We start from the raw sequence: 23,842 nt of genomic DNA, 5'->3' as shown, positions 1-23,842 counted from the left end.
TTTTTGTTGCTTGTTCAAACTACTTATTAAAATGAGCCAAAACAACAAAATTTTTGAGATTTTTGGGCACAACTTAATTGTTTTAATTTCAGTCAATTTAAATTTGTAAAACATTTACGTTAACTTTATTTGTGATGAGACAACATGAATGAATCTGAAATGTTTTTTTACAGCGTATTTCTGAAATGGCAGAACAGATTAATGTAACGTGTAGCAAACTTGTTCAGAAGCCATCCATGTTGGCTGACAGAAATCGGCATTTTTGTGTGTGTAGGCTATAAGAACAGTCACATGATTACTTCTTAACGGTGTACATTCATGTGTGGATTCTTAGCTCTGCGATTTTGTGAAGATTGCATACAAGTGAAGATTTATTTTCTGAGTGTACTTTGACTGTTTTCTCCCTAATGTGGCTGAGCTAAATATGTGGAAAATGTCATTCTAGACTGGAAAAAGAGCAGCCAAGTCCCAACTATAGCAAACAAGAACACACTGACTAATGGTTAGTGCAGATATATAGATAATAACCTTCATTTAGCCGGCTGTGTCATCTGTGATGTGCGTTTCAACCCTGCGGCTGTCCCAAACCTTTAGGAAAGCATGTTTGCCATTTAAATGGGGAAAAGTAATGGTTTTATTGAGGCATGTATTAGATTATCTGGGCGATGTTGTCTAAGTGAGTAGCCTGGGGTTGTCAGGGCATTCGATTAGCGAAGGTCACTTTATCTGTTGTTTGTTTTGGTAAAATTTGATAACTTTTACGAATGGAAAATATCCAGGGGCTTCACTTTATGAGTTAGCTCACTCCAGCTACACTTGTAATGTACATGTTATTGTGCTGGATGCAAATTACGAAGTCATTTATTTTTAATAGTGCTGCCAAAATAATGAAAGGTAATATTTGCTAAATATATTTGTGCATACTGTGTATATGCTTGTGTTTATTTATATATATTAGATTAGATTAGATTCAATTTATTGTCATCACACATGTACAAGGCAACGAAATGCAGGTGCAATATGTGTGTGTGTGTGTATATATATATATATATATATATATATATATATATATATATATATATATATATATAAAAAATTATGTAAATATACTTGAAATGCATATAAATTTCAGATATCTTTGAGTTACATTTTTGTTGCACATACTTTGTAAGGTGCTCTTTGGTTTTTGTTGCTGAGGGTCTGTGTAAAATAGAAAAAGAAATCCATCACAAATGACAGTAGATGTAAAACACAGAAACAAAATAGTCTGGTAACACTTTATAATAACTACACACTATGAACCATTTATTAAGCATTAGCAAATAGTGAATTCATTATCTGTTAAGCACGAACTCTACATTAATAGATGTTAGTAAGCAGTTTACAACTGCAGCTACAAATGCTGTATTCTTGACTTATAAGCACATTTATTAAAGGCTCAGTTAAATTCTAAACAGGAAAAAAGAAAATAAACAACTTTGTTCATTTCTATTCAATTGAAGATACACAAATGAAACTGTATCAAATAAAAAATAAATCTTTGCAATTTTATCTAAAATAAAATTACTGTACAGTTTAAAACATTGCATCCTATTAAATTGTTAAATTATTATATTGTTGTTGTTGTTTTATCCAGTTTTGTCGTATTTTGACACTGCTGTTATTCAGCAATGTTTAAATTTTACAGTAATTTTACTTTTTAGATGAGTTTGCAAAGATTATTGTTCATTGTACAGAGCCCTTAATTGTCATTTATAAGGGATTTATAAGCATGAATAGTCCTCACTTTAGATTAGGTCACAAAACTAGATGAAGTTGAGTTATAAAGCATTTATTAACATATTAGTTAACTATTAGTATATGCCTGAATAATCAGATATATAAATGTTGATTTCAATAGTGTATTAATCATTTACTAACTCATTCTGAATGATCTTAAAAAGACAACTACTCTTAAATACAAATGGTTTGTAAATAATGTGATACTTTATTTAGTAATGAAAAATCAACCAGTCACAAATTATAAAAATACAATCCTTAAGCAACATTATAGATGTGATTATAAGTCATTAATACAGCATGTGTAGCTGCCGTAATAAACTGATTACTAACGTTTATTAATGTGGAGTTAATGCTTAACAAATAATGAATTCACTAGATGCCAGTGCTTAATAAATGATTTATAGTGTGTAGTTATTATAAAGTGTTACCAGTTTTTATTTTTTTTATTTGCGTTCCCATACTGTCCCAACTTTTTCTGATTTTGGGCTGTGTTTGTTGCACTTACTTTGTACATTTATGGTCCCCTTGGTTTTGGTGGTCTAGAATCTGTGAAAATTAGAAAGACAAAAAGACAAATGACAATAATCCCTTCAGCATCTCCTGGATCTACCCTGTTAGATATTAATCTGGGGTCGTCTCAGTGGAATGACCCGCCAACTTATCCAGCATATGTTTTACGCAACGGATGCCCTTCCAGCTTCAACCCATCAATGGGAAAAATTCCATACACACTCATTCACACACATACGCTTCGAACAATTTAGCTGACCCATTCATCTATACCACTTGTTTTTTTTTTTGTGGGATTGTGGGGGAAACCAGAGCACCAGGAGGAAACCCACGCCAACATGGGAAAAACATGCAAACTCCACACAGAAATTCCAACTGACCCAGCTGGGCACAAACCAGTGACCTTCTTGCTGTGAGGCGATTGTGCCACCCACTGTGCCACCGTGCTGCCCTGTATATAATATTTACTGATATTTTATTTTATTATTATTATTGGTTTTCTACAGCAACTCTTTATAGCATATTATTGTGTTTCAGTATATGCCCTTTGGGTCTGTTGTTAACAGTGAAGCTGATCGTCAGTCAGATTTAGGGCTGCTGAGTAAAATTAGTAAAAGTGGGAGAATTATTCAATTCCAAGTCAGTTGGCCCGTTGGAAGGTAGAGTTTGTGTGAATTGAAATGGTAAATTGCACTGTAAACTGTCGCTGCTGTCGTATAACCTTGCAGAAGCAGAAGAAAACAGATGTGATATAACAAATTGGATGGGCAGTAGATGCTCCAGTCATCCAAAAGAATGCAAGTTCTGAAATGTTTCCACACATTTCAATAATTACATAGTTAAATAGATGTGTCTATGACATCATATAATGGGCAAAGTTTTAACAAAATATAAAATTAGTCATTATTTGTGAACCTGTTAGAAAATCTGACAAATTACAAAATTAAAAATTGTGGCAGTAAGAAGATTTTCTGTGCTAAAATAATAGTTGAAATCAATAATAATAATAATAATAATAATAATAATAATAATAATAATAATAATAATAAATAGTAGTTAAACATGAAAGATTGCATTTTTCTTTGAATGACATTCTCAGAGGTCAGCGAAAATAAGGCGATGAAAAGCTCACCAGATGAAGAGTTGAGTGATTTTAGCAACTGTTGCTGCAGTTGCATGTTAATGAACGTAGCTGTTTATTCTCCGCCTCAACTTCTGCACTTCGTTTCATGTGCTCCTCTAGCCTATAACAAAATTACATACTGAATGTTATGACTAGCTAAAACATTGACAGAAACTCCTAAAATAATCTCTGTAAAAGCATCCCTTACTTCTGTTTAGTTTCCTGCAGTTGCAGAGACATTTTGTTGACCTGTTTTTTGTATAATAGTTGCTTTTGTCTTGCCTCCTGAAACAGTTTTTCAGGTACAACCCCACCATCATCATCATCATCGTCGTCGTCATCGCCATCATCATCATCATCATCATCATCATCGTCCACCTTATCCTCACCATCATCAACCTTGTTGGACAGGTTATCAGCTTTTGTTTTTTTTGTTTGGAGTTGGGCAGAGTGGAGACAGTTTTCTTTTGTTTTGTCGCTCTTTTAGTAAGGCCAAAAGGTTTTTTCGTTTGGCCTCTTCTGCAGCTTTTTCTGATTTGTTTGGACACATGCATAAAATATTAATTAGTAAAAGCAAGTGAAATGCAAGACTACATCCAAAAAATGTTTATATTAAAAAGACAATATAAATATCTTAAAACAATATAATTGGCTCATTCTACATAAATGTCCTTTGTTGGTAATGAGGAGGCTAAAGGTTGCAAAATGTTTAAAAATCTATTTCTTTGTTAAAATTTAAACTTAGATCACATTATTCAATTTTAATTACCTTAGAAACACATGATGACAGCTTAATGATTTTTAATTTATTCATTCATTGATTTTCTTTTCGGCTTAGTCCCTTTATTAATTTGGGGTCACCACAGCAGAATGAACTGCCAACATATGTTTTATGCAACGAATGCCCTTTCAGCTGCAACCCATCACTGGGAAACATCCATACACACTCATTCACACACATATGCTAGCCTACCCAATTCACCTTTACCACATGTTTTTGGGACTTGTGGGGGAAACTGGAGCACCCCGGAGGAAACCCACGCCAACACGGGGAGAACATGCAAACTCCACACAGAAATGCCAACTGATCCAGCGAGGCTCAAATCAGCAACCTTCTTGCTATGAGGCAATTGTGCTACCCATTGCACCACCAAATATGAATGCCTTGAAATTAATACAAGACTGTAATAAGGAGGAGGCGACACGGTGACGCAGTATGTAGTGCTGTCACCTCACAGCAAGAAGGTCGCTGGTTCGAGCCTCGGCTGGGTCAGTTGGCGTTTCTGTGTGGAGTTTGCATGTTCTCCCCGCGTTCGCGTGGGTTTCCTCCGGGTGCTCCGGTTTACCCCACAGTCCAAAGACATGCGGTACAGGTGAATTGGGTGTAGGCTAAATTGTCCTAGTGAATGAATGTGTAAGGATGTTTCCCAGTGATGCGTTGCGGCTGGAAGGGCATCCGCTGCATAAAACATATGCTGGATAAGTTGGTGGTTCAATCCGCTATGGCGACCCAGATTAATAAAGAGACTAAGCCAAAAGGAAAATGAATGAATCAATGAATGAATGTAATGAGGAGGGATATAAGCAGGACTGTAAGACTGTAACAAAGGCAAAAGGCTTATGAAGTGTATGGCAAATATAACATTTATTATTATTATTAATATAGGAATCAAAATTATAAATAAAGCAGCATTTAATGTATTCATATTCTGAAAATTTATGAATGTATGGCAATTATGATTACAACTAATGCTGGTGAAAATATTGGCATGAGTTAAAGTAGAAAGGAATATTAAAAATATTTAATATCATAATATGACAATTTTAACATTTTGTCCATTTTGAATTATGTGTAACTTTAAAAGTGATGCACAAAGGATATAAATACCATGATTAGAGTCTGATATTATTAGCTGATAATGGTGATAATTTGAAAACTTTCACGTGGTCGAAGACAGATTGCAGTACACACAAGATTATGGAATGGCATTACATGTTTTTTTTTCCATATCTGAGCCTTCAATGTATAATTTTTAACACAAGTAGTCTGTCAATACATTCAAGTACCACAAGATGGCAATAGCTAAAATTTCACATGTATACCACCAACAACGTTACATTTATGATTTTGGCTTCCTCTTCTTCGGAGCGCGGCCGTGGAGGTGATGAGTCCTTGATGAGTTTAACACGAACCCGCTTACCCTGCGCAAGCACTTCTTCAACCTCTTCTCTGGACTCTGGAATGTTAATAACACTTAATGTAAGTACTTAAACTACATGTAACGTAATACAATGTCTTCTGTCATTAAAAACAATGTTCAATGTTAACCCAGCTCGCTGCTTTACTAACACACTATGTTCGTTAGCTAACGTTAGCACGGACAACAGTTAACGTTAGTGCCTTGACCAATCTTTCAATGACATTTAACGTTAATAGTGGCGATATAGAGTTTTCTAAATGTACTTTTATCACATTATTAACGAACTACTGAAGTTAACATTATAATGACTCACTCTTAGGAGCAATATTTGTCCCTTGAAATATTTATCCTGCAGCGCACCCAGTACGTTTTGCTGAGGTCTCCCGTTTTCGGGTCAAAGTCTTTAATATCGGCTATGGGGACGATTTCCTTACACCCATCTTGTATGTACTTCACGTAGGCGAACATGGCTTATTACAAATTATAAAAATTATAATTACGTTATATTATAAAACCGAATAAACGTGAAATTACGGTAACGGAATTAACGATTTTAGGCGGGAAGTCACTGTTGATACTGTTGCCTTGGTTACAGCGACTGCAGTCACACTGTACGTTACAGTGCAGGGGTTCCATGCAGTCCTATTTATAAAACTTCTACACAAATACTTCCGCATGACAAAACAAGAACAATATTATTAATCCAATTTATCTTATTGTTAAACTAGTAAACAAAGTAGTTCAGTTTAAACATACAAGGATTAGAAGATATTTAAACAAATATTAATTTCACCTGATAAATAAAGTTTATGTGAGGACTGTATAGCTTTTAGTAAATTAATTACTTTGTATTAACCATCATACCATTCTTGAGTAGTCCTGTTAATAATTATGTTTATGTCCTTTTTAAATTTAGAATGCCAAATCGCAAGTACAAACTGTACTTAGAGCCGAAGAGCACAGTTAAATTTCCCCATGGAAGACTAAAAGAGGACAATTGGATGTAAGTCAGCTCATTATAATTACATTATAATATATTAAATATAATTGTTATATTAAGTTAAATATAAACAATTATATTGTATTAAAAGTATGTATGAGGTGAGAGAATTATTATTATTATTTTATATTAAAAAATAATGTTGCAATGGTCTTTAAGTAAATTTTCAATAATTAAACATATAATGATTAGTTATATTGTATTAAAGAATGTATAACCAGTCTTACCTGCAGATGGTTTTTTTAAAGGTGACAGAAGGTTTGGAATCACTTACTGCCGATGATGAGGTGAGAGAATTATTATTTTTATATAAAAAAAAAATGTTGCAATGGTCTTTAAGTAAACTTTTAATAATTAAACATATAATGATTAATTATATTGAATCAAAAGAATGTATGACCAGTCTTACCGCAAGATGTGTTTTAAAGGTGTCATATGGTTCAGGATCACACACTGCAGATGTTGAGGTGAGAGTCATTTTTATTGGTGTTATTTAAAAGAAATAATGCTGCAATGGCCTTTAAGTTAAATGTAATAAATTTAATTATGTTCGTCATTATATTTTGTGAATTTACAAGATTCATAATTCACACTGTAGAACAGTGGTTCCCAACCTTTTTCCCAACAAACACATTTACGTTGTAGCGATGTCTGTACAATGTTGCATTTTTTCAAAGGCAATGTCGCCACTTTTGTGCTCGCTACATTGTTACAGTGTAGAAATGTAAGACCTGAGAAGGCTGTAGCAATGTTGTTGTGTGACATTCAACAACTGTGAGATGACGTTCTTACTACATGTATTATTGCTTTTTTCCTGACGGTTTATCAGTACTGCCTAGAATACAGGATAAGCAGTAATAATTTTTCAGCATTACTTAATATTAAATATTGTTCATTCTTTTTTCTTAATTTAACAACTGCATGTGTAAACTTTGAAGTGTAAAAATGCCACACAATAAATATAATCAAACTTTTTTTATTATATATTTCAAAACATTTAATATACAGTACACATCTAATTATAAACAAACAGTATAAAATAGTTTAGATTATATTAAATAATTAACTATATATAAAGGGTTGGCTAAATTAAAATGTCAATTGAGAAGGTAAACAAACAAGTAAAGTAAACAAAAAAGCATTAAATGTAAATAAATAAATATATTAAATTTGCAGGCACTACATTGAAGATCTGGACTGGAGAATACAGCAGACCAGGTAGCGCAGCCGAAGACCAGGCGTAGTTGTTGGTGCAGAGAAAGCAGTAAGAGAAAGAAATCCAAAAGAGAATCCAGTTCAGAGATGGATCCACAGCAGGCACAAGTCAAAATTGGCAGTAAAAGAAAAGAGAATAAGATCAGAGCTTAACACAACAGGACTACACAAATGACCACTGATGTCTTATTTAGCAAGAAGAAATAAAGCAATACTCACGTCTCCTCGGTCGTTAAGATGCCGAATGCTTTGTTGAAAATTAAACGAATACTGTAATGTTTCAAAATAAAAGATAGTTCGGAATCAGATAATAAATAAAACAAACAATCAGGAGCTTTCTCCTGTAGGTATCAAGGTTATTATAGTTAACAAAAACGAACAAAAAAACGAAAACTAAAATGTAAAATAATTGTTGTTAACTGAAATAAAAATAAAAAAGTTTTTCAAAAAACTAGAACTAACTAAAACTGTATTGTGTACATACAAATCTAACTGAAACTAACTAAAATTATAGCAAAAACCTCCTTCGTTTTTGTATTTGTAAATGTATTTAATACATAATCTTACTGTAAGCCTTTTAGAAGTAAATCTATTTACTCCGCGCTGCAGGTGTTTGACCCGTACGGCACCTCAGAGTCTGTAGTCCTGCTGCCATTGGCCACAACGAGCCGGTTCTCCTCCAGTAAACTTCGCTGTTGCTCCCGCGACAAAAACAACGAGTGGACATCACAGCAGCATGGTGACAGCATTACATACATACAGAGACTTATAACTATTACTTTAACACGTTTGTGCCCAATAATGGGTTTTATCTCTGTATCGCGATCCTGAATGAATCTTTTTTAACCGGATCTTCTAAGTGAACAGGTTGAACTAGTTCATCTAATTGAACTGAATCATTTGAAAAGATTCACGTCTCCAGTAAGCACTCGTCCACAAATTACATACTTTTTAACAAGCGTAATACCCCCTCTAACTCCAAATAATCCAATATATACTCTTATTCAGTTATTAGAACAGTGACGTTACACTAAGATCAAACTTGAGAAGCGGTTAACCGATAAAACTGCGCATGCGTGATTCAGTGAACCAATCACAAACAGTATGACAGCCTGCTGTAACTGAACTAAACTCAAACAAATGCAGCGCGGGTAAAGCGAGGGCTTAAATGAGAGGATCTGGTGAAATGTAAGTTTATTTCATAAAAGAAAATCGTAATGGAGTTTAAATAGGTGAATCATGCTTCAGTTGGGTTGCAAAACTTTACTGTAATAAATGTTTCAGATCATGGTGAGGTTTTAACTGACTGAAATTACTATTGCTGACTTTATATCTGAACTTCCCATCACTACTGTGTATCTAACATCAGAATCAGCCTTGCACACATATTGTACTTAAGGCTGCTGTCTTGTGGGCTATTGTATTTGAAATTGAGGATGGGTAGATGGTAGTGGTAGATGATAGTGTTCATGTGTCCTCTGAATATAGGTTTCAAAAAAATATATGACAGAGTTTTTATTATACGATATTTATTCTGTTGTTTTTGAATCATGCACCTAACAAATATCCTCATTTAAAAAAAAAAACTGAAACTAATAAAAACTAAACTAAAACTGAGTCATTTCAAAATAGAGAAACTAATAAAAACTAGAAAATCTCCCTCCAAAACTAATTAAAAATAAGGTCACAGTCACAGACATTGCTAATAAGAAATGTCACTAAACTTCAGTAGTCTGGAGCTACTTGTTTTTTGGACTCCGACACAAAACAGAGCAACGTGCACTGCAAACTGCGCAGACGACTCGTGCCATCAAAAACAAGCAACACCACAAACCTTTCATCATTTAAAACAATGGCACCCTTCCAAATATGAAGATGCTAAGAAATTACAGACCCAAACAAGTGTTGGTAAACGTGGACCATTCACAAGCATCAGTGCAACTACCCAGCAGTCTCATGTCATCATTTTTGAAAGCTGTGCCTTATTCAGTAGTATATGCTTTAGCGCCAAAACAATCCATTAAGCTGTTTTCACAGTTTCAATTTAATTAATCAAGTGGTTTGAATTAGCTGGACAGTCTTTATAAAATATTTCCAGCACTAAAAGTATTCTTGGATTATCTCAGAAGAACGAACTCGGTCTGAAGTATTAGAGAACTCAAACTCGTTGTGTGAATGGAGACGCTCCATGCATGTCTCGATGTGATGCGCCATTTATAAAATAAGAGTCTGCATAGGCCTAATTATGCCAGTCTGTCAGATAAAATTGGTTAAAACACCCGTGGATATAACCGAGATCTGCGCATAATAGTGTTTTATGCATCCCGCAATATGGATAGGGCAAGGTAAACTGCACACGCTTGATTATGTAATGCATAAAGTCATGCATGCGTCTCACAGCGCAGTGTAACTGAACCCTTAAATGTCCATGCTTAATCAGTCATTGATAAGGTCTATCAATTAAAGGGTTATCGACAATCAATCGATCATCAAGTAATCGTTAGCATCCCTAAATAAAATATATTAAAGGATATTTTACCCTAAATTCACCATACTCACCATTAAAAGGAGAGTTCATCCAGAACTGAAAATTTTGTCACCATTAAGTCACCTTTTTGTTGTTCCAAACGTGTTTTAAATTTTATATTGTTTATATTGTGATAATTATCGATTTCGAATGAAATAAAAAAAATGATAGTGATAATTTTTTTTGCCATATCACCCAGCCAGTGTAAGTAGCATAAAAATATTTATTTATATATTAAGATTTATTTTTATAGTATTTTGATGTTGTCATGTCCACATGGTGGCATATATGAATTGTTGTATATATATATATATATATATATATATATATATATATATATATATATATATATATATATATATATATATATATATATATATATATATATATATATATATATATATATATGTGTGTGTGTGTGTGTGTGTGTGTGTGTGTGTGTGTGTGTGTGTGTGTGTATGTATATACAGTATATATATATATATATATGTGTGTGTGTGTGTGTGTGTGTGTGTGTGTGTGTATGTATATACAGTATATATATATATATATATATATATATATATATATATATATATATATATATATATATATATATATATATATATATATATATATACACACTATTGATTGGAAACTAATCTTTTGTATCAAAGATTTCATGCTTAACCTGTCAGTCACCTAAATGTATTTGCTGTCTTTTTGGAATTGCAATGCCCTGAACTTGCTAGGTGTACTATGGCTTTAAGAGTTTTAACTGAGATTGAAACTACAAATGAACAAATGTTTTTCCAATGTTACTGCAATGTTATTTGATTAAACAACCCCCATAATACATTGTACTGTATTTATCTTGCACATGTATGAATGCAGATGAAGCATGATCATTTATCAATGTGAATATTGAATGTACTATATATATTGTTGTGGTAGCAATACTACAGTATCAATATATCATGCAAAAATTCGGTTGCAATAAAAAAAAAATTTCAAACAGATGTTAATGTTCAAGAATCTTCTTTTTTTTAAATAATTGTAATATATTTGTGTGAAAAATTAGGAAGGGGTATGATTTATTGCAGGCCAAAGATTTACAAAATATTAGTATACTTCTAAAGGACTGCTTGACAATGCTAGCTTAATTCCAGTTTCAGTATTTCTTTATTTCAGTAATTTGAACAGAAACTAGCAACTAAATGAATCTTAACAATACCTTGCTGGTAGACCAGCTTAATGAGACCTTGCTAGTTGACCAGCATGACCAGCAATACCAAGCTGGTAGACCAGCATCACCAGCAAACTGAAGCTGGTCTACCAGCATGACCAGCAATACCAAGCTGGTAGACCAGCATGACCAGCAAGCCCAAGCTGGTCTACCAGCATGACCAGCAAGCCCAAGCTGGTCTACCAGCATGACCAGCAATACCAAGCTGGTAGACCAGCATCACCAGCAAACTGAAGCTGGTCTACCAGCATGACCAGCAAGCCCAAGCTGGTCTACCAGCATGACCAGCAATACCAAGCTGGTTGACCAGCAAGACCAAGCTGGTCTACCAGCATGACCAGCAATACCAAGCTGGTAGACCAGCATGACCAGCAAGACCAAGCTGGTCTACCAGCATCACCAGCAAACTGAAGCTGGTCAACCAGCAAAACCAAGCTGGTCTACCAGCATCACCAGCAAGACCAAGCTGGTAGACCAGCTAAACCAGCATTGACCAGCATAGACCAGCATGAAAATCATGCTGGTCTATGCTGGTTTTTTCAGCAGGGGTACCAGTGATTCCCTCAGCAGTCCGAACTATTCGACGTAGTCTTTGGAGATCGTATTTAGTAGCTGAGCTAAACCAGACAGTTATTGATGTGCAGATGACTGATTCAATGATGGAGGTGTAGAACTGTTTCAGCAGCTCCTTTGGGAGGTTAAACTTCCTCAGCTGACGAAGAAAGTACAGCCTCTGTTGAGCTTTTTTGACAATGGAGTCAATGTAAGTGTCCCACTTCAGGTCCTGAGAGATGGTGGTGCCCAGGAACCTGAATGACTCCACTGCTGCCACAATGGTGTCCATGATGCTCAGTGGGGGGAGAGCAGGGGGGTTTCTCCTGAAGTCCACTATCATCTCCACAACAACAATACATATGAAAATAAATTACACGGATGTTTGGGGAATAAAAAATGCTAATCTGAAAGTAGATTTTTCACACCGCACTATTAATTATTTATATATTTAGTTATGCAGGAATTTGTAGATTTATTTACACATTTATTTGCGTATTTGCGTATTTATTTTTTTATTGTTTTATTTATGCAGGAATTTGTGTATTTATTTATTCATTTATTCGCATTTTTTATTTGTAATAGTTTTATTTACCCAGGAATTTGTGTACTTATTTATTCATTTATTTATGTATTTGCGTATTTATTTTTATTGTTTTATTTATGCAAGGATTTGTATATTTAATTATTAATTTGTTTATTTATTTGTGTATTTTTTATTGTTTATTTATGCAGGAATTTGGGTATGTATTCATTGTTTGCGTATATATTTATTCATTTATTTGCGTATTTATTTATCGTTTCATTTATGCAGGAATTTGTGTATATATTAATTTATTTGTGTATTTATTGATTGATTTATTTATTTATTTGTTGTTTTGTTTATACAGGAATTGCATTGAGTATTTGTTTTATTTATTTATTTATTTGTTTGTTTATTTATTTATTTATTTGCGTCTTTATTTATTTGTTGTTTTTGCAGGTTTCGTCCACCATACATGTGCATGTATGTGCAAAACTATAAACATTGCCAACCTTTATAAATCAATCAATCTTTAATAACATCATCATGGATAACCTGCCATGTGGCAACGGAAGTACGGAAACTTTGTATTGCATCACATCACGTGAAACGTCTAACGGTAAACATGCCACAACAATCACCGGAAGCAGACGTTTCTATTGCATCCGCTGGACATTTTTATTTGTCAAACTATTAAAACAGGTTTTCCATATTTCTGATTAGTACACAGAATAGTCGGACCACGACTTCTTGTAAATCTATGACGAAAATGGCGGATTGCTGATTTTCTTTTTATCCCATTATCTGGTTTGTTTTACTTGTCACACATGAACTTGTCACTTTATGTACACTGGAAGCTTCTGTAGCCAAAACAAATTCCTTGTGTGTGTGTGAAGCACACTTGGCAATAAAACTGATTCTGATTCTGATTCTGATTCTTTACCAGTCTTCAACTTGACATATTGCTATTAATATTCCATTAGTTTTGTTGTACAAAAATAGTTGCAGTTACTTAAAATGACTAAGAAGAATAGAATATGCTATTTGTATACAGTATTACTGATAACGACTAGGGAGGAAAAAAATCACTCGCTAACGCTTTTGCTCGAAGGGCTTTTATTATAGACTTTTATTTTGGATCCGTTCGGTTTTGTAGCTGGCTTCGTACACGCTACTTCGCTGGGTCGGAGCATCTCGGCGCTGGTCTGTAGGAACAGTGCAAAGATTGAGTTCATTTACTATTTTCCCAAAACTGATGACTTTCAGTTGATATTAAAACACTAAAGGAACCGGTGGACGCGCTCGTCTCCTGCTGTTAAGGTGAGTTTAATGTGATGTACTTTTTAGAAATCTCTGTTGCTTTGACCTCTGAGAGACATGAAGCTGTTTGCAAGCGACTGATTGTGATGTACATTAAAAATCTGTTCGTTTGTGCTGAGCAGCAAATTATGATGATGTGTATACACGATTATATTGTCAAAATAGATGTTCGTGCTGGTCAAGCAGTTTTTGGGTTCAGTGTTTTCACTTTTCGTAAACTCCAGTAATATGAATCTGCTATCCTGAGCCACAATTAACTGTAACCGCACTTCAACTTTGTTTTGGTGGCCTTGAAAAACAATTAAAGATACAAATAAAAGTAATACCTTAACAAAATGTAACATCGTTAGTAAACAACACAAAATAAGAAATCTTTAAAGGGACAGTTTAGGAAATTTCTGACATAATTTACTCACCCTTCACTTGTTTAAAACCTATTAGATTTTATTCTGTTAAAATCAAAAGAAGATATTTTGAAGAATGCTGGAGACCTGTAATCATTGATTTCCATAGTATTTTCTTTCTATGGAAATCAGTGGTTACAGCAGGTAAACATATCTTTAGTGTAAGTAAATAAACCACACAAGGGCGGGTAAATAGTGGGTAATTGTTTACATTTTTTTGGTGAACTATCCCTTTAAGAACTGATCTGGTGTGTTTATGACTTGTTTACGTATCCATTTAGTATTTTTTGTATATATTTTGAATAAAGTTTTAAGGTTGTGTTTCACTTTCGAATTATAATTTCATTAATGCGTTTATTTATTTTTTTTACATCAAGTTCTTTCATTCATACATTTTCTTAAATTAGTTTTATCAATTATCAATGTTGATAGTTCAAAAGTTATTTTACACCACTGAGATTCAAACATTCCTAAATTTAATAAATGATAAAATGTATATCTTTCATATAGTATTCTCATTTTATTTGAGCTTTATTTCAGTTAAACACATTTAACTTTATTTCTTTCCCCAAACTTATATTTTCACAAATTTTTTTAAATTCTCAATTTGAATGGTTAAAATCTGTTTTAGTATTTAAAAGGCATGTCCACTTAAATTTAATTTAAATGAAACAGTACAAATTTAAATGAAATGAAAGAGCACACATGAGCACAACACATGTCAACATAAATGTTGATTTTGCTTTAAGCTGCTTGTTTGCAATAACAGCTTTCTGGTGTACCTGTTAATTAATAGTTTTTAAGCTTTGTGACTCCAAGAGTGTACTCACACTAGGCATGGTTGTCTTGAACCGTGCTCGGGCATGATTGTCCCCTCTCCTCCTCGGCCTGCACTCACATTGCATTTTTTGCGTTCAGAGGCTGAGCAAGCTTACGTCATCGATGATGCAACCGCTTAACAGATGAGAATCACTCTTGCTCTGTACAATGGAGATTGCTGTAGTTATATTGTTTGTATTATTGTAAGTCGTTTGATATGTGGTAACATACAGTCAGATCTTTTGCTGAACAGATCCACCACTAAGTTTTGACGCTCATGAATGTTCATTAAAGTCATTGTGCTGCACGTATTACTGTGTGTTCACACCGAAGGTAGCGAGAGCATCAAAATTCGATGCGTTGATTTGTGTTTAAAGGGCTCGTTACAGCAAATCAGTTACGATCTCACATAAAAGCATGCTTTCTAGCGTGAAAATGTTGCTCGCTTTTTATCAAATTCATTTAACGAAGTGTTATTTAGTGCGTTTAATTAACAAGTATGTCTCCAACATTTATAAGATTTGCTAGGAATTAGATCTGCACAATTAATCGAAAAAAGATCGCGATCTCGATTCGACCCACTAGACAATCTTAATCCAGCATTTCTGCGATTCTGCCAATCATATTTGTAAGTTCAGGAGAGAAGCAAAGGCGGCTGCATGAGTCTTTTCATTGTTTCACATACATTGCTAAGTGACATGAACACCTCCAAATGATGTTGAAAGAGTCACATACTGTATCTATAAAGGTATAATTCACCCAAAAATGTCCTTTTTCTCTTCATATAATGCTGTATTCGCGGCCGGGAAGTCACACGTGACGTGAGCTGCTGACCGTGAGCTGTTACCACAGAGAGGGCTTAATGATAGACACGTGTGCGTCTACTTTAGTGAACAGAACCTGCATAGGCTGTGAGTACCAGGCAATGAAGTTGTAAATAATATTCAGTTTGTGGCACAGAGTGATCGTTTGAGAGCCGCGCGCCAAGTATGAACAGCACTTAGCAGTGAAAATGAAACCAAAAGCATGCATTTAAATAATCATACCCCATTTTAGAGTTATGATTGCGATAAGCATTTGATCTGTTTTTTCTTTCATAGCGAACACACAGTTGTGCATGAAAATAAATGTTTACAGTGTAAGTATAACTACTCTAGCCTATGTAATGTTGATTTTACCAGTGAATTAAATGGTCTAATAATGTTGTCAATGACAGATTGCAAGCATATATCTCAAACATAATTCAACATCAGAATTATTATTATTAGAATAGAATTATTTATAGAAACCGGTAAACCTACACATAATATTATTATTATTGTTGTTTTACCATATGTTTGAGAAAAAACAATAATAATTGCCGACTCATATTAAGCTTTATCTTACATCTACAGAATCGTGAGAAAATCGTGATCTTTATTTTAAGCCAAAAATATCGCGATTCTCATTTTAGCCAGAATCGTGCAGCTCTAACAGGAACATTTATGAATGTCTCCAATAGACTTACAGAGCGGCATTAATGCGTCCTGAAGTAAAGTGAAACGGCTATAGGCTCCAGCAAGATAAAGTTATTGTATGTAGAACCATAGACTTTTATCTATAAAGTATAATTATGGAAACTGTGTTCATCTTAACTGAAAGCTACGTCATGTTTGCTGGCCTCACGCATCACGCACCTGTCAGTCAGTCAGTCAGCATGTCACCTTAAAGGGTTAAACAAGTAACGCACAGCACTACTACGGTTACAGAAAAGTTTGCGCTGTTATAATTCACTTACTTTTTAATACGTTTAGGCGTGGTTTATAGCCTGCTAAAAAACAACGACTGAATGTTTTGAATGACAAGCTGTAATGTAGCCGTGGCGGGATGAATTTTGGTTTGGCGGAAACCATAGATATCAGCAGCACTGTTGTCTTTTGATGAATGTTGGGTTGTTAATGATAAATAAATACTCCTTTGCATGTTCTTCATTATGCTTTATGAAACTATAATAATTGGATGTGTCCCCACAATTAGTTTAGCCTGTTTTTAAATGAAATAATGGACGTTCAGTTTCATGATTTGTTAGTTTTAGGCATAAATAGCACTTAAAGTGAGACATTAGTAGCTTAAGACATTCAGCTCTTTTATTATTTTCCACAGCATGAAAAAAATAATATTTTTTTCGACATTATTGTCTGAGATTCATTTTGTGTGTATAAGAATTGGTCTGATGGCTAGAGCTATGTAAAAGAAAATCTATTGTGTGGCTACAAAGGAGAAATATCCTTTCATTTTGCCATGACTTGCTTTTGTTCCTGCATACAACCTTCAGTTTCTTCTGTGAGGAAGTTAGTATCAAAAGTTGGGGAAGGAAGGTCACCGAATTGAACGTGTGGGTTTATTTATAGGTTGATTGTTTTGCTGAACTATAGAAAACTAGGGATTGAAACCCAGCAACCCTTGTTGGATGAAGTCCTGAGCCATATTTCATCTCCATTGTCTAGAATGTAACTGATGTAGACAAGACCTTTTAGCCACACTGTGATTGGGAATAATTTATCTTGTTTTTTTTTTTTTACCTCTCTTAGGAATTACTCTTGTGTAAACAGGTGTAAAGTCTTCTGATTTGGATCTGTATGAAAGTGCAGTAGCAGGTCAGCGCAACACTACCTCATTGTCCCTCCGCTGTATGAGCATGACAGTCTAGACTTCATTAGAAACTTCTAGATAAAGGCATCTAAAATTTCTCTCATTAGATTGTCTGTTACAAACTCACCCCAGACAGATTCCCTAGTGAATAGTTATTTCGTTCTCTGAGATGAGATTTATTGTGCATCTTTAGCATTATTTATCATCATATTGTGTATTTTGTGTAGCTCAGTTGGTTGTTTATTTTGAGTGCAGTATACAGTGTGCAGAGCGCATTAATGGTTCATTTCCTTTTGACTGAACTAGATCTGTTTGGTCAACCATATTATCCACGATCTAGTAAACCAAATAAAATCAACATTTACATTTAACCTCATTTGTTTGCTGTTGTGAAACTTTGAAATGCACTATGCGAGTCAGCTGTTGTGGAGTTGATTTGCTCTTTGTACCTCATCTTGATCTCTGCACTGAAGTTGGTAGATTAACACTACTTTACACTGTTAACAGTAGTTCATCCTGCCCCCTTCACATTTGTGTGCACACTTTCCAGTTTTTATGACCTGCCAATGAGAGGGTGATGGGGTCTGACCATAATAACGATCAGTAATGATTGACCAAATCCTCGTCCTTCACCTGTGTCATCTATCAATGTTGGAAAGGTCGTTGATGTAATCCCTTTTTATATAACAATTGAAGTCGAATTAACTCTGGAATATAGTTGTGCAGATATTTAACACTCAAGACAGGTTGTCATTATTGGGATTTCTGTCTCACACACTTGCTTTTTGCGTCTTAGTTGTCAGCTGGTTATCTTTATGGGAACAAGCGTTCAGCACGTAACTGAAGCCTTATACAGGTGAACATTGTTAAAAGCTGTTCTTTGGACATCGATAAGTTCTTAAAACGCACACGCACTCCCCTGAACTCAAGCAAAGGTTTACAACAAGTTTACTTTGACTCTTGAAGAAATATTCTGGTTATAGTTAACATAAAGAAACAAAGCAAAACTATTAGTGTCATTAATTAACTTAATTTTATTTATGTTAGGGCTTCATAATACTGGAAAAAATCTGACATTGCAATATTTACTTTTACTGCTATTTGTTTTTGTGATATGAATATAATTTCACAAGATGCCCTTAACTCTGTTTGGAATGAATTTCTTATTTTGCGTTGATTGAGGTTAGTGTTTTCACGATATTGAAATTTCGTTGCCATTCAATACTGAAATTTTAAAAATTTCCATTTCCTGCTAACATTCGAGTGGTGTTTATCTACACGCTCAACAGCGCTCAAATGTTAGCGGGAAATGTTCATTCATTTTCCTTTGGCTTAGTCCCTTTATTCTTCAGGGGTTGCTACAGCAGAATAACCAGCCAGCTAATCCAGTAGGGCTGGGCAATATGGGCACAAAAATCATATCTCAGGATTTTTAGGAGGAATGACAGTATACGACATATATCCAGTATTTTCCCATAAATGGTTACTTCAGAGTTAAGGCCTTTATTAAAACTTTATTAAACAAGTGTTTTCCCTCCCTGTTTTTATCGTCATTATAATTATCATTCTTATATTGTTATTTGTTGAAAGAGTCGCTAACAGCGAGATATTAAAATAGAAAAAGAAATGTTTGGTAGACAAATGCATGTTTTTTTATTTTTATTTTTTTAATAAGTTTTATTAATTGTTTAAACCAACAATCGTTTGTACACTAGACACACACGCACACGCGCACGCACACACACACGCACACGCACACACACACACACACACACACACACACAAATACAAATCAAATCACTTCCTCCAGTTAATGGGCAAAAATAATTAAATCAATTAAACAGAATATATATATAAATAAATACAATGATTAGAATATTAGCCTATCGGAATTGAAGTCAATATGCAGTAACAGACCAGAAAGCAGAGCTAAATGTGTTATAACGTAAATGTAAAGAAGAGACTGTCGTGTAATAAATACTGAACTTATAACTTTCGAAATGCGGTATAAATTTGTCACATTTTGGCATTTGCCAACTGACCCAGCTGGGGCTCGAACCAGCAACCTTCTTGCTGTGAGGAAACAGTGCTAACCACTGAGCCAGCTAGGGATGCACCGAATATAGATTTTGGTTGCAAGATTATAGTCTGAGGAATAATCACAGTTTCACGGTTGCCACGATAATTATGAATTCATTAATTCAAAACACTACTAGCTTAGTAAATAGCATGAAAACTTATATTTTAAAGTGTTATTTATTACTTAGTAACTAAATAATACAGCACAAAATAATATTAAAAACAAACAATAGTGCATTTCTCTTTGGACTTAAAAATAAGTTTTTGGCATTAAATATTAATAAGTTTTGGCATTTAAAAATTAATAATTTAACAATGAAAAAAATGACAGAACAGTGAATAAATAAAACAATCATGTTTGTCTTATGTAACTGTAAGGAGGGCTGCACGATTCTGGCAAAAATGTGAATCACGATTTTTTTTTTTGCTTAAAATCAAGATCACGATTTTCTCACGGTTCTTTGGATGTAAAATAAAGGTTAAGATGAGTAGCCTATTTTTATTGTTAATTCTCAAACATATGGTCACCTTGGAATTATAAGGTTCCATCTGCGTTCTGAATGATTTTGAGATATGAAGCTTCAAAGTTTTTGCAATCCACATAGTAAACAGTATGTGTGTAACTTTTTTTTTTTTTTTTAAAGTCTTAATGTAAACAACTTATAAAAAAACATCCCATAATGTAAATAAGGTGTCATTTAATAAGAATATGTCAGTAACTCAATTTTGACAAAAATTTCAGATAGAACTTTATAATTCTAAGGTATGATATGGTAAAACAACACTAATAATAATTGGCCTATGTGTTGGTCTAATGTTGCTTAAAATGCTAAATTTTGTATGGTCATTATGGTGAACTTGAACAGACTTTCAATATGTCCTTTTTGTTAATTTACAGTAAAATGATGACATCAGAATACAACTATTCATAATTATAAAGTTGAATTATTATGTTTGAGACGTGTGCTTGTCATTTGCCATTGACAACATTATTAGACCATTTATTCACTGGTAAAATCAGACATTTGTCATTATTAGATTCCCTCCTCCATTATATTCAACATTAAATAGGCTAGAGTAGTTATACTGACACTGTTAAACATTTATTTTCATGCACAACACTATGTGCTAGCTATTAAAAAATATCAAATGCTTGCAATCATAACCGTAAAATCCGTTATGATTGTTTAAATGATGTGCGGCCAATTTATTTTTCCCTTTGAGTGCGACTCATGGCTGCTGTCACTGTGATACAAAACACACACATGCAAATATTTCTTTCAGCGTGGCTCTCAAACTATCACTCTGTGCAACAAACTGAACGTTATTTACAACTTTATTACATGTTATTCATAGCCTACGCAGGTTCTGTTCACTAAAGTAGCCGTCATTGGCGTGCACGCGCGCGTTCTCGGCAGTAAACAAACAGCTCGCGGTCCGCTCACGTGTGATTTCGCGGCCGCAAATACATCATTACATGAAGACAGAAATGACATTTCTGGGTGAATTATACCTTATAAATACAGTATGTGACACTTTTAACGCAATTGGAAGGTGTTCATGTTCCTGTGAAGACCTGTGCAGCCGCCTTTAAGCTTCTCTCCTGACCTTGAAAATTTAATTGGCTGAATCGTAGAAAAGCTGAATTAAGATTAAGTGTAGGGTCGAATCGAGATCGTGATTTATTTTTTCTCGATTAATCGTGCAGCCCTAACGCATCATAATATCCAAGTATTTCCCTTTTAAAGAGAACAAATGTAGGCAAAGGCTGCTGAACCTCTGTCTGAGGGTGCTGTCACACCTGCCTTATTTTGTTCGGTTGAATCGCACTGGAGTTCGTTTTCCCTCTTGGTGCGGTTCATTGTGGCAGGTGTGAATGCATCAATCGTACTCGAGTGCGCACCAAATGTGCGCTGGTGAGAATGGAGCACAATGTTTGTGGTGAGAATATGATCCGAACTAAAACAGACCCAACCGCAAAAAGTACTGCGCCTTTTTGGACTAATCCAGCTGCCGTAGGCCGATGCGCAGTGCATTATGGAATATGGAGGAAAAATATTTGTTGACAGCACTTTACCAAGAGAGAGAGAGAGAGAGAGGGGGAAAAACATTACATGATGTATAGTTGGTAATATTTCCGCAAGATGAGCATGTCACAGTGTAGCTAAATTAATTCATGCCTCCTCCTGAAGTGGCGTGCGATGCATTAAAACATTGTTTTCCAGCCACAACCGCACTTCATTCTCGAAATGTATAGTTTGTCTAAAGTAATGCATGCAAACTATATAGTATACTGTGAGCAGGGATACAATCAGCCAGTGCAGTCGTCCCTCAATAGTAAAAAGCGACATTTTGTGCCGGTTTGTTTACTTGTGGGAGTTCCATTGGCATTTACCGGCACTTGAATTCTGACCAATCGAAAAGCAGTTTAGGATCAATGTTCAACAACATCTTGCCAATGAGTAATGTGGATTTTGTCAGATGAGTACATTTTGGTTCTTTTCTTCTGGCTCGGACCAAAGCCAGCAGTTTGGTGTGAAAACGACCCAAAGACGGCAGAAAATGCTACAATGTAGTAGGGCTGTGCAATTAATCGAAAATCAGATTTCGATTTTGGCTTCTAACGATTATGAAAAAGCATTAATCGAGATAAACGATTATTGCATCATATACCGCCCCCTTTCCAGTTGTACACATTTGTTTCTCTGCAAAGCTCAGTTCCATGTGAAAATGACTAAAAGCTTGCACTGTAACTTAACGTTTGCAGCATGGGATGCGCCTCATTCATTGATGTACGTTCGAATCATTCATGTTTTTTAAAAGCACGAACGAAACCGCATGCTTCTGTGTGTGTGTGTGTGTGCGCGCTTAGCCTCGGCGATGAGCAGAGCACACATATCTTAGGCCGCACTTACACGGCACTGTTTGGCTGCATTTACACTGCAGATCTTGATGGTCAATTCCGATTTTGTGACTTTATCCAATTTTTTTTTTTTTTTTTGATGACCTGCTTTCATCATCTTTTAAATGTGAGTCGTATCCGATCGTCAGCATTTACACAGCACACGGCAAAGGCGCAATGACCAGGAAAACAAAGAGTGGGCGCTGACTGACAGCTGATAATAAAAGAGCGCTTTTTTCTCTGTTCCTGTGTGTAATCTGTTCGCAGCTTTTGACAAGCTGTTTTACTATAGTTTATGACAGAAAGGTTTAGATTTGGCCATCTTCTTTTGATATATAGGCTTTTTTAAAAAAAAAAAAAAAAACCTTTAGGCATCTTAATGTCATGTCCATGGCGTATTTTAGTTATGTTGTGGACATAGCGCTCTCTCACTCTCGTTAACATGCTTGAATACCTGTGCTATATGACAATGTAAAAGCTGTTTAAGTCCTCGTGTTTGAGATTTAAGGTTTGGGACTCTGGTGAAGTCTGTTCTGAAATGAATCCGTCAGACTTGACATCATTCGCTATGGTTTTTAATGATGCGCGACTCGCATTGATGGGTGAAAATCCGATCTACCTGCTTACACTGCAGACACGAGAACACAGATCCGATTCACATCGGATAAATTTACACATATGAACAAGGCCTGAATCTGATTTGAGTAAATCAGAATCCATGTGATTTGTTCCTGCTTACACGTACATGCCATATCCCATCTGTGCCACATGGGAGAAAAAAATCGGAATTGAGTCACTTGAAAACTGCTGTGTAAATGCAGCCATATCGCCCAGCCCTGAAACACTTATCTGTGATTTACATGAGACACATCCAAAGTAACAAAGCGCAAAGCTAATTGTGATAGGCAAATCAATTCTTCAGATTTAAATTTTAGCATTTCCGTCAACTATATTGGTGAACTCTGAGTTGCATATATTTATGCAATATGCTGCCAAAAAGGGGGAAAATCATTGTAGTTGGTCAAATAG

The 23,842-nt window shown here is 34.7% G+C and overlaps 1 protein-coding gene across 1 annotated transcript in view; it reads left to right on the top strand.

The window, feature by feature from the left end:
* The first annotated feature begins 13,831 nt into the window (after positions 1 to 13,831).
* slc31a1 (solute carrier family 31 member 1) overlaps positions 13,832 to 23,842 on the top strand; it is a 36,070-nt gene continuing 26,059 nt past the window's right edge. The window contains exon 1 of the mRNA XM_056458598.1: positions 13,832 to 13,978. The gene's annotated coding sequence lies outside the window, so the exon portion shown is untranslated. The remainder of the gene's footprint in view (positions 13,979 to 23,842) is intronic.

Source organism: Danio aesculapii, chromosome 5, assembly GCF_903798145.1.
Source record: "Danio aesculapii chromosome 5, fDanAes4.1, whole genome shotgun sequence".
Lineage (NCBI taxonomy): Eukaryota > Metazoa > Chordata > Actinopteri > Cypriniformes > Danionidae > Danio > Danio aesculapii.
The sequence above is the reverse complement of the archived record's forward strand: the minus strand, read 5'-3'. Positions and strand labels throughout refer to the sequence as shown.